Consider the following 12,579-nt stretch of genomic DNA (forward strand, 5'->3'; position numbering starts at 1 on the left):
GCAACTTGTTTAAAATGTTTTACATTGCTGTAAATTTTAGTTTATTGAAACAAATTTAGAGTTGATTTTGTTATACTATATATATAATTTCTACTCTTGTTTAAGATATTATGTTTATATAAATTGTAATGTATAGTTGAGAAATACAGATTAATAATTAGTCTTCTATGATAATCAAACTTGTAGTCATGTTAAGTTTTATAGATATGCATAGATATAATTTAGTTAGGTAGATAATCTTCAAACACTTCAAAGACCTACAGAATATGACATTTAAAATGTTTTAAAAACTTAAAATGTTTAAAAACTTTCTGGACAGTGAGACACATCTACTCCTGTCAGCACCGATTTACTTAAAAAAGAAAGTCAAAGACACTCCATATGGAATTTATCTTGTTCTTGGAAAAAACAGCCATTTGGGCAAGAAACTGTTCTTGCCTAGACTGCTTGACAAAATGTTGTATCAACTGGACATGCAGGACCCATAGGAAAGTGACCACTGAACTTTTCAAGGCAAAATGGTCCTTCAGGTTCCTGCTTTGTAGAAGAAACTGCCAGACATTCTACAGGACACAGAGAGAAGTGACTGAGAGACCCTAAGCCTATAGGCTGAAGATGGATGCCCCAACATTGCAGGGGAACTTTGGATGACTGTCCAGGCTGCCAGCTGTCTCTGTCATTCTAGATTTTTGGAAGTTGCTTACAATGCAATTCCTGTTTACTTAGATAATATTGTATCCTTCTGAGATCTTTGATGTAGTTGAAGACTAGATAGTTATAATCATAATTTTCCTTGGTTATAATAAAGGATAAATTAGATATGAAACCTTAGACTCACAAATATAGGATAGATAGAAATCTTTTCTTTAATTTTACAAAATACAAATAGACTAGATATTGTAACTTTAATTCTTGCTTGATTACTGTTTTGTTATATGTAATTTTACTGTGTTAAAGTTAAATGCTTCCCTTTGGATTAGACAGAAAAGGGGAGGTGCTGTGGGATGTACTGTATGCTGTGAATGTGTTGCTCTGATTAGTTGATAAATAAAACACTAATTTGCCAGTAGCCAGGCAGGAAGTATAGGTAGGATAAACAGACAAGGAGAATTCTGGGAAGTGGAAGACTGGGTCAGTAGATGCCAGCCCGCTATCCAGGGAGCAGCATGTAATGGCACACAGGTAAAGCCATGGAACAAGTGGCAACATATAGATTAACAGAAATGGGCTAAGTTTAAATGTAAGAGCTAGTCAGTGGTAGGCCTGAGCTAATGGCCAAGCAGTTTTAATTAATATAAGCTTCTGAGTGATTATTTTTTTTTTTAAGATTTATTTATTTATTATGTATACACTCTTCTTCCTGCAGGCCAGAAGAGGGCGCCAGATCTCATTACAGATGGTTGTGAACCACCATGTGGTTGCTGGGAATTGAACTCAGGACCTCTGGAAGAGCAGCCGGTGCTCTTAACCTCTGAGCCATCTCTCCAGCCCCTTCTGAGTGATTATTTTATAAGCAGTTGCAGACTGTGGAGCCAGGCGTGGCTGGAGGAAAACATTTAGTTACACTGCTCTTCTCACCCCTGTCCACTACCCTAAACCTGTCCAGCCCAGGGGCATCCCTTCCTTTCCCCCAGCTTCTCCTTCCTATATAACCCTGCTATTTCTGCTACATGCTCTCTTGGTTATTCTCTTTCTTTTGGTCCACTTGTCTCTATCTTGTTCCTCTCTCTTCTTTTCCTCTTTTGTTTTCCCCTTCTCTCTTCTCTCACGACCCAGTACTTACCCTCGTGTCTACAATAAAATCCTTCTTGGAGCAGACATGTCCTCATTTTATTCAATCCTGACTTTCTGAAACCTGTGAGTCTGGTGACAAAGCCTCTGGAGCCTCCTTTCATTAGGGCACTTAAGGTGCCAAAAGACACATTGCAGCTTTGAGAAGTACTTTTCCACAAAGTGACAGTGTCCCACAATTGGTAAACACAGCTTTTAGATTTGGCCTCAGTATTTAAGAAAAAAGGCCCGTTTCTCAGCTGTGGATAGATACTATAGTGCTGAAAAGCCAAGGTCTTGTCTTATCTATAATATATATATATATATATATATATATATATATATATATATATATATATATATATATACCAGCAATATATGATATAGAATATATATGCAAGAGAATCATTGGTGAGAAATAGCTGTCCAAATAACATTTCATATGGTTAAGTATAATGTCTGAGGACTAAAGTCTCCTGAACTATTAAAAGAACATACTGATCATTTAAATCTTGGTTATACTTTTCTCCTAGGTACTTAAGGCCACATATGTACCCCAAATTAATTTTTTGGTTTTGTACTGTTAGGACCAATTGTGAATCTAATCCTCAGGGGTCACTGGGTTTGAGGGGAACTTCAGGCTCCTCTGTTCTTTCTTTCTTTCTTTATTCGTTTGTTTGTTTTTACCAGTTGTCTACGTATGTGAGGATAAGTGAAAGGCCTTGCTTGGCCTGGCTGTGGCTCTTCCTGGAAACACTAAGGAAATCTTTTCTGGGTTGGTCTTCCTCTTTGTAGACTACATACACACTCTTTAGATTCCATGGAGTGAAGTCTCCATGGCTTCCCTGAAGAAAAGAACATGTGACTTTCCACAGTTACAGAACACTGAGAGATAGCCAGCAGTTCCCTGGGACCTCACTGACCTTGGAGGTAAAGGTGGAAAATATTCTCCTCTTTAGTTCTGATGACCACATTAGAATAACCTCCAGGCATGGCTATTAACTAGAAGATCAGCTCCTCCAGCCTGGTAGGCTACTGTATGATATTTCAATAACCAGATGTTTCTAAATAAAATTTTATTGGGTGTACATTTTAGCCGTTTCCTGTAATTGTTGATCTTTGACCTTAGAACCTTCAACACCGTGTACATCATCTAAGTCTCATTATGTTCCTTAAATAACTTACTCAGACCTTTATAACTTGCAAGAACTTTCCACTCTTCTTTTCCATTCTGAAACATGTAGCCATCATCTTAATCTTCACACACACACACACACACACACACACACACACACACACACACACACACACTCTTTCCTGAAACAATTTTTATCTTTAAATCCTTTTAGCATTTTTTTCCCTTTATATCATGAGCCATAATAGTATTAACAAATGAACTTACTATCCGTTGTGAGAATTTTCTCCCTGGGAAAGAGGGTAACTCAGCAATGTCTATCCCTTCTTCATTAGACCTTAGTGACAAAATATGAAATTGGCTGGGATGGCCTGTCGATGTCCTATTTTCATGAAGGAGTATTACCATTTAACGGATCCTGCTGTGATCATTTTATACTGTTACAGCCAAAAGTATGAAGATGGCAAGGGCTTAGAAACTTAGAAAATAGGACCGAGCCCTGGATCCTAGGCGATACATGTTAATTGTTTTTTTTCCCTACAGCTCTGTCTAAAATAAGGACCTTGAAATACCCATTTATTCATTTGTTTGCTTTTAAAGAGGCAATGGTGGCAAAATATCCTTTAAGTCTTTTAGTTGTTTATGTATTTGTATATACAAAATACATCAGAGAGTATATCATTGGTTATCGTTACCTAAAGAGAGGACAATTGTCCAATAGGAACAAACAACATATCCTGGGGTAAGAGCAATCATTTCTGAAAGTTAATTTATTCCCTCAAGCAACAGGGACAATGTTGTAAAACCAGAAATGGAAGAAGGATCAAGGGGATACCATCATGACCAGAGTTGTATGATTATGTTTGTCTTGTCTTTAAAAGCAGATTTAAAGATTTTAAATATTAACTTAAAAGAAAACCCTCATGTTAATTGTCCCAAAGAAAGATTCAGGACCATTAACCATCTCTCTCTCTTTTTTAAACCTATGTGGTCACATTTATTAAATATATCTTTTGTCTTTTATTATTAGTTTGATTCTTAAATTTTTAGTTCTCCTATGAAAAAAATAAGTGTGGCTAAGTTAACAACTTTAGTTTACACAAGCACTTACTTATAAGTAAATCTGGTGCTAAATACATGGCAAAAATCAAACCATAATCACATGTAGACTGTCTGTATATACATAATCACACATAAGATAAATTTTAATAGGCCAAGATTTTAAATATTATTGTTTGTTGGAATTTTTTTTTTATAATCCTCATTGTGACAAGGAATCTTAGCATAGAGAGTTTAGGAAACATACTGTCTTTAAAAAGACACATTAGTTAGGTTAGTAGGCATACATAGGCAGTGATGGTACCTATGGCCTGAACAGATATGCCAAGTGTATTAACATAAAGAAATAAAGGAAGGAATTTCCTGGTCTCAGATGTTTTAGCTAGTGTTTCTATTGCTGTGATGAAATCCCATGACCATAAACAACTTGGGGAGGAAATAATTATTTCACCTTACAACTCCCAGGTCATACTCCCTGGCTTGGGGGTATCAGGGCAGGAACTCAAACATGGCAGGAACCTGGATGCAGGAGCTGACAGACTATGGAAGAATGATGCTTACTGGCTTGCTCCTCATGACTAGCTCAGCCTGATTTCTTGTAGCACCCAGGACCAGCAGCATAGGGGTGGTGCTGGCCACAATGGGCTGGGCTAGCCCATGTCAAACACTAGTTAAGAAAATGTGTTTTCCAGTTTTCTTCCTCCAGGCTTTCCTACAGCCCGATCTTTTTTTTTTTTTTAAATCAAGAAATTTTTTATTATTTTGCACACCAATCACAAATCACAGATCCCCTTCTCTTCCCTCCTCCTGACCCATCCCCCAGCCTTCCTCCCCCCACCAACCTACCCACCATTCCCTCCTCTGAAAAGGTAAGGCCTCCTGTGGGGAGTCAGCAGAGCCTCTACATTTAGTAGAGGTAGGTTCAATCCCCTCCCCCTGCCTCAAGGCTGTGCGAGGTGTCCCACCATAGGTAGTAGGCTTCAAAAGGCCGGCTCATGCACTAGGGATGTGTCCTGATCCTACTTCCAGGGGCCCCTTAAGCAGATCAAGCTACACAACTGTCTCGCTTATGTAGAGGGCCTAGTCCAGTCTCCTGAAGGCTCCACAGTTGTTGGTCTAAAGTTCATGAGTTCCCACTAGCTTGGTTTGGTTGTCTCCCTACAGCCTGATCTTAGTGGAAGCGTTTCCTTCTTTCAGATGACTATAGCTTGTGTCAAGTTGACAAAACTAGCCAGTACACAGCTCTAAGAAGCAGAGTACACAGGCAGCTCTAGAGTAGCTTGAATCACAGCTTGAGATCTCCCTCAAAGCTACAGAAGAAACAAGGAAAGGAGAAAGAGTAAGGTGCTTTTTAAAGTCCAAGGGTTTGTCTCTAGGTGGAAGGTAACTCCCCACTAGTCCCTAAAGAACTTTGCCAGCCCAGTTCCAGGATGGGAGAAGGGTGCCAACAGCTCCCTGTTACAGAGGGCATGGCAGGGGCTGGGGGCAGGGGCTAGCTTTTACTTTTGTATCCTTTTACAGTAGTTGTTTTTAACTATAGACATCTCTATAATATAAGACAAATACTAGTAACTTATGCTAGAAATAGTTTAACCTTTAGTTGTCCTTAAGGGTGCAATGTCTTTATTTCTTGGGCTATTTTATAATGCTTTTTCCCATCACAGAGGCTGGGGTCAGCCTGATCTGGGACAGGGGTTTGGAAGATCTTTCAAAGCAAACACATTTGAGTCTGAAGGGAGGATCAAGGGTCTTCTTGAGAGCAAGCTTCTCAGTGAGCTTAAACTGTACAGGGCAATTTGTCAACACAATCTAACAACGGCAGCTGGGCTGCAGTAATGAAGCTCTTCACCTAGATTAGCATTGAGAATTTAGGGAACTAGGTTTAGAAGTTGGAGCTGGTAAAACCTGATACACACAGAACTGGAGGAATAAAAGGAAAGGTAGGTGTAAATAGAAAGGAGACTTGAAATTAGGGATCTTCAGACCATTTGCTGTCGCATTCTATGAAGTTGTCTGAGTCAGTGAGACTTTGAAAGGTGAAAGGATTTTTCGACTTGTATTGGGTCCAGACCTCAGGTGTCTTGTTAGGTATACTAACTATTTGAGGTTTGTTTTAAGGCAAGCCAAAGGAGTGTAGGGATAGAGATCTTGGACCTCATTTTGGGCAAGGTAATGTTGAGACTTGTTTCTGGTAATAAGTCATCACCAAACTAGAAAGTGGCCAGAAACAAGTGACCAGGAGGCTGGAGTCTCCAATTCCAGCCAAAGGTCCACCATGGTCTGGATGGAGGTTGTTAATCTCAGGTTCATGTAGATTGAACCCAGACCTTACCTTGGTGCTGTGGATATCACTTTGTATGCTGGGAATGTGTTGCTCTGATTGGTAAATAGATAAAGTACTGATTGGCCAGTAGCCAGGCAGGAAGTATAGGCAGGACAAAGAGAGAAGAGATTCTGGGAATAAGAAGCCTGAGTCAGGAGTCACCAGCCAGACACAGAGGAAACAAGATGTGAAGGCTGAACTGGGAAAATTACCAAGCCATGTGGCTAAACAGAAATAAGAATTATGGGTTAATTTAAGTGTAAGATCTAGCTAGCAAGAAGCCTGAGCCATTAGGCCAAACAGTATTAATTAATATAAGTGTCTGTGTGTTTATTTGGGTCTGAGCGGCTGTGGGCCTGGGTGGGACTGGAGAAAACTCCAACTACAAATGGCACCCAATGGCTCATGTTTCCACCTAAGTTCCTGCTTCATGTCTCATGTGGGTGGCAAGACACTGCAATATGTGGGCTTAAGCTACCCTATGATGGGTTCGTGGCATGCGGGCTTGACCTACGCCATGTTACACAGAGTTGTTTCCAAGCTGTGCACTTGGTGCACATTAGGTAGATATAGTTCTTGTTAGTTTAAAAAAAGGGGGGTGTTTTCTGGGCTACTTTGATAAAGGCATAGACCCTCTGCCTCCCAGAGTCCAGCAGTGAGCAGGGTTCCTCCAAGTCTGGAAGTAAACATAGTTCTACCATGTTAGAAAGCTGAGGTGAGCGAAGCCAGCAGCCACAGCTGCCTTTTCAGTCCTAAAAATGCTGCAGTTTAAAGCAATAGATTCACAATAAGACAGATTCAGATGGGATAAACCTCTGAATGGTTTACAATGTGTGTGAAAATGTGCGTAGTCTTGGAAGAGAGAAAAAAGTAATATATGCGGTTATATAAAGAAATAGATAGTTTTAAAAAATAAAGTCTTTAAAGAGAAAGTAAAAGTAATATAAAAATAAGCCATGAAAAGATGTATATTACACAGAGAATCTGGATTGTGTTGTCTTTGGGATTTTTAACTGCGGAAAGACATTTGATTGTAAAGCCTGCTCAGTTAAACCAATACGTATATTTTAAAGGTACTTTGACTTCAAAATTTGGGTCTAAGGATATGTTGCTTTGGAAAGGAGGCTCTACTTTTGTTTCCCCAGAAAGCAAGAGGCTATGGATTTGTCCCAGATTAAGATACATCAGGTTTGACCAGCCAAGACCCCCTGCAAGGTCTCTGATGACACCATGGCCCAGATGATCCAACATCCAGAATGGTTTCAAGGCAACTGGATCATGGACTACTCCACAATCCTAAAATTTTCTTTATTTCCCCATAAGAGTATAGCATCCTCATCCAGCAGGAGGTAGTAAGAGAAGCTACACCCAAATTCCCAAATATACCAAGCTGGCTTTGGAAATGGAATTGGCTCACTCCTTCTCTAAACCCAAACATATTGCTAAAGGAAAGGTTGAGAGATTCTTCTGTCCCATATCAGAAGAGCCCTCTGGTGTGGGACAGAGCAAAGCCAATATTTTTATTTAAAGCAGGTTGATTATAAATGCAATCTTTTTCTAAAGAAGAAAAGGGGATAGTATGGATATAATAGGATGAAAGGGTAGATTAATGAACCTACTTTTAAAGAGCAACAACTTGTTTAGAAGTGTTTTACATTGCTATGGATTTTAGTTTATTGATACAAGTTTAAACTTAATTTTGTTATACTGTATATATATTTCTACTCTCATTTGAGGTATTATGTTTATGTAACTCATTTAGATTGTAATGGATAATTAAAAAATACAGATTAATAATTAGTCTTCTATGATAGTCAAACTTATAGTCATGTTAAGTTTTCTAGGTATACATAGATATAATTCAATTAGGTAATAATATTCAAACACTTCAAAGACCTGAAGAATATGGTATTTGAAATGTTTTAAAAATTTAGACTTTCTGGACAGTGAGACATGTCTGCTCCTGGCAGCACCAATTTACTTCAGAGAAGAGGATGGGCACTGAAGACACTCTATATATGGAGCTTATCTTCTTCTTGGCAAAAATAGCCATTTGGGCAAGAAACTGTTCTTGCCTAGACTGCTTGACAAAATGATGCATCTACTGGACATGCAGGAACCATAGGAAGGTGACCACTGAACTTTGCTTGGCAAAATGGTCATTCAGGTTCCTGCTTCACAGAAGAAACTGCCAGACATTCTATAGGACACAGAGAAAAGTGACTGAGAGACTCTAGGCCTATGGGCTGAAGACAGATGCCCCAACTTTACAGAGGAACTTTGGATGGCTGTCCAAGCTGCCAGCTGTCTCTGTCTACTCTCACAAGACTCCTGAAAGTTGTTTGCATCCTTTTCCCATTTCTCAGGTAATATTATATCCTTCTGAGGTCTTTGATGTAGATGAAGACTAGATACTTATAATTTCCTTAGTTATGATAAAAGATAAGTTAGATATTAAACCTTAGACTCACAAATATAGGAGAGATAGGATATCTCTTTAATTTTGACAAATAGAAATAGACTAGCTATTGTAACTGTAATTCTTGCTTGATAATTATTTTGTTATATATAATTTTACTATGTTAAAGTTAAAACCTTCCTTTAAAAAAAAGAAAAGGGGAAGTGCTGTGGATATCGCTCTGTATGCTGTGAATGTGTTGCTCTGATTGGTTAATAAATAAAGTACTGATTGGCCAGTAGCCAGGCAGGAAATATAGGCAGGACAAAGAGAGAAGAGAATTCTGGGAATAGGAAGCCTGAGTCAGGAGTCACCAGCCAGACACAGAGGAAACAAGATGTGAAGGCTGAACTGGGAAAATTACCAAGCCATGTGGCTAAACAGAAATAAGAATTATGGGTTAATTTAAGTGTAAGATCTAGCTAGCAAGAAGCCTGAGCCATTAGGCTAAACAGTTATAATTAATATGAGTGTCTGTGTGTTTATTTGGGTCTGAGCGGCTGTGGGCCTGGGTGGGACTGGAGAAAATTCCAGCTATACCTTTGTGTGTGAATGTTGGATGTACTGGTATGCCAAATGACAAAAGGTTCTTCTTTGGATGTCTGTAGAGAGAGAAGAGGCAGATAAGAAAAAGGATCCAAATTGAGTTTATGTGGCATACCAATAAAACCCCAGAAAAGCACTTGAACTGCTCGAGGACACAAAGGTCAGAAAACCAGAGGTTTTGGTCTGGGACTGATGGCTGTTTAGATCTTTAGTATGTTCAGAAAGTGGTCTCACTCTCAGTGGAATAAGTGTCAGAAAAAGTGAGGGAGATGAGTAAGGGAAGAGAGGAAAGGTTGCTTAAAATTGGAGGCCAGGCTGTAGTGGTGCATGCCTTTAATCCCAGCACTTGGGAGGCAGAGGCAGGCGGATCTTGAGGACAGCCTAGTCTACAGAATGAGTTCCAGGACAGCCATGGCTGTTACACAAAGAAACCCTGTCTGGGGAGAAGGGAGGGCTGCGACCCCACACTCCTTCTGGGTTTCAGCACCAAATCTTAGGTTGGGATTGATCAAGACTATATGAAATTAAAAGAGGAGACTGACTTCTACAGAAGCAGGTTTTCCTTAGAACAATGGAGGGCAGCAGTGTCTCTGAGTTAGTGGAGACAGCATGCACAGGAGTCTCAGAGCCTTATAGGGTAGAAAAAGGAACTGGGGTTGAAGGTTCTGTCTACAGATCTGTTCTCCTGTAGTCTTGAAGTTGTAAATACCAATGGAGGTTGGTATGTCGACCTTCTTTCTTATTAGGAATTTCCCAGGTCCTGATTTCCTACAGATAGTATCAGCTTGTCAACTTTTCCATCTAGAGTCTCTCATCTCATCTGAGACTTTCGGGTTGTTAGCCCTTTAGATACTTGTTTTTCAGGGATAGGCATTAAACCCAGGAGCTGACATGTATGAAGAATATACCTACCATCGAGTCAACTCTCAGCCCTCATGTGATTCACCTGAAGTGAGTTGTGTTTTACTTCTCCTTTATCACACCAGCATTGTAATAAGGATTATAACAGTACAGGGTTTCTCTGTGTAGCTTTGGAGCCTGTCCTGGAACTTGCTCTGTAGACCAGGATGGCCTCAAACTCATGGAGATCTGCCTGCCTCTGCCTCCTGAGTGCTGGGATTAAAGGCCTGCACCACCACCACCCAGCCTACTATATTATTCTTAGTATGAATAATTAAGAATAAATAATATAAACATAAATATAAGAATAAATAATATAAACAGAAGCAATATTCAATGTCTTAATATTTTTCAGCTTTGGTAGTTGAAAGGGGAATTCCTTAGTAGCTGCAATCATGACGTGGGAAAAAAGGAAAAAAAAAAGGGAAATTCTGTTTTGAGAGAAAGAAAGGCATGTTTCCATATATACTCAGCAAGTGATACCATGCAACGAACATTTCAAAATGTCACTGCACTTTGGTCATTACTCTACCATTTTATTTTGTAGGGTGACTATTCTTTTCAGGGAACTTTCCCTGCTATTTTCTTTAATATGCACAGTTTCTCTCCACTGAAGCTAATGGCATTTCTGTAAACACTGGATGCTAGCAATTTACACCTTAAATATGCTAAAAGTTTTACTTCTGTGTTTTTGCCAACTTCAGCTCATTCCTTTCAGAGTAAGTCAGGTTCATACACTGTATTATCTCTTCAAAAACATTTTATTGTGAAATTTCAAACATGTAATGATAAATATGCACCATTGGTAAGGACATTTGTTTGTTCTATTTACATAGACCTTCATTTGGAATGTCCTCCCTCCCTCCCTCCCTCCCTCCCTTCTTTCCTTTCTGTTTTCAGACAAGATCTCTCTCTGTACTCAGGATTGCATGTAGCCCAGTCTGGCCTTGAACTCTGGCAATCCTTTTGCTTCACTCTTTTGACTGTTAGGGTTACAAGTGTGAACCAGTTCAAATGTTCTTTTTTCAAACCCAAAACAATAGTCATTAAGCCAAACTGAGTGATTCTGCTTTGTTTTCTTCTCTTTTCTTTGCATGTACCCGCCATTCTTGAAGTTGCTAGTTCTGCATATTTTAAATTACATGCAAGGGTTCCTGTCTTCTTGCCTCCCTTACTTGCACCCTTCTACACCCATTATTGTCCTTTCTATTTTCAGATCACATGTATTCTGTTATCCTACACAGGCAAATAACAGTCCTTCCAGAAACCATAGGTTATCAAAGAAAAAGCCCAGTTCCAGGAGTGGGATACCTCTCCTAGAGTTGCTGGTCATGGGTATCTCAGAAATTGCCACAACAGTATACAAGCTATTGCTGTTACATTTGGCTGCCCACTAGAACTTGATATTAAGTCCCTATTGCTGAAGATATCATATACTCTGGTCACAGGATATGGTAAAATCAAGCTGCTCCTATAAACTTCCCTCTTGCTGGCTAGTTTTCAAAGTCACAAGTTCTGTGTTTCTGGGGAAAAAAAAGCACCAATGGCCTTACCTATGTGTGAGCTCTATGAGTAGATTAGTAACTGGCTTGGCCAAATATGTCCATGGGTGCTACAGTAATATAAATGTTATGGGGCTAACCATTTGCTTTTCGGTTGAATTTAAGGACTACTCCACAGGATGGAGCTTATGCCTGGTACTGTGAACTTGGCCAAGAACCCATGGCTGGGGAGATCATAAACAACTAGGGAAGAATCTATTACCATTATTTTGTTAAATGGACATAGTATCAAAGTCTATTCTGATTACCTATAGGTTAGTGTAGCTGTCAATGCTCATGTCAAAGTCTTCTAGACCAAGCTAGCCAAAATTCCAGCATGGACTGAGAAGACACTCAGGAGGCCTCTCTCTATACTAAACTGATATTGGCTGTTGATGGCTGCTGGGATGAGTATAGTCAATTTTCTTGAAGGGTGTGCCCCCAGTAGGTTTTCTATGACTGTATGTCTGTGTGCACACAGACAACAGTAGCTGGACTTAGTGGGCCATTAGAAATAACAAAGAAGAAAGCATAAAGTTGTGGGTGTCAAGGTTTGGAATTCTGGGAAGAGTAAGAGGGGGAAATAGAGAAGACATGATCAAAATACATTGTATGTATGCATGTATAAAATTCTCAAAGAGTAAACTAAAAATATTATTATTAAAATACCCCGGTGAAAGCCTCTTTTTAACACCTTTCATGGGGTCCATTTCTACTTGCCTGACTACTATCCCCACTCACCCCCATATAAGTACACATAGAAAAGTTAGAAAGTAAGTTTCCCACCTGAGCGAGAACATGCTGTATTTGTTTTCCTGAGACTGGTTTACCTATCCCAATTATAGCA

The sequence above is a fragment of the Peromyscus eremicus genome, chromosome 14, assembly GCF_949786415.1.
Source record: "Peromyscus eremicus chromosome 14, PerEre_H2_v1, whole genome shotgun sequence".
NCBI lineage: Eukaryota > Metazoa > Chordata > Mammalia > Rodentia > Cricetidae > Peromyscus > Peromyscus eremicus.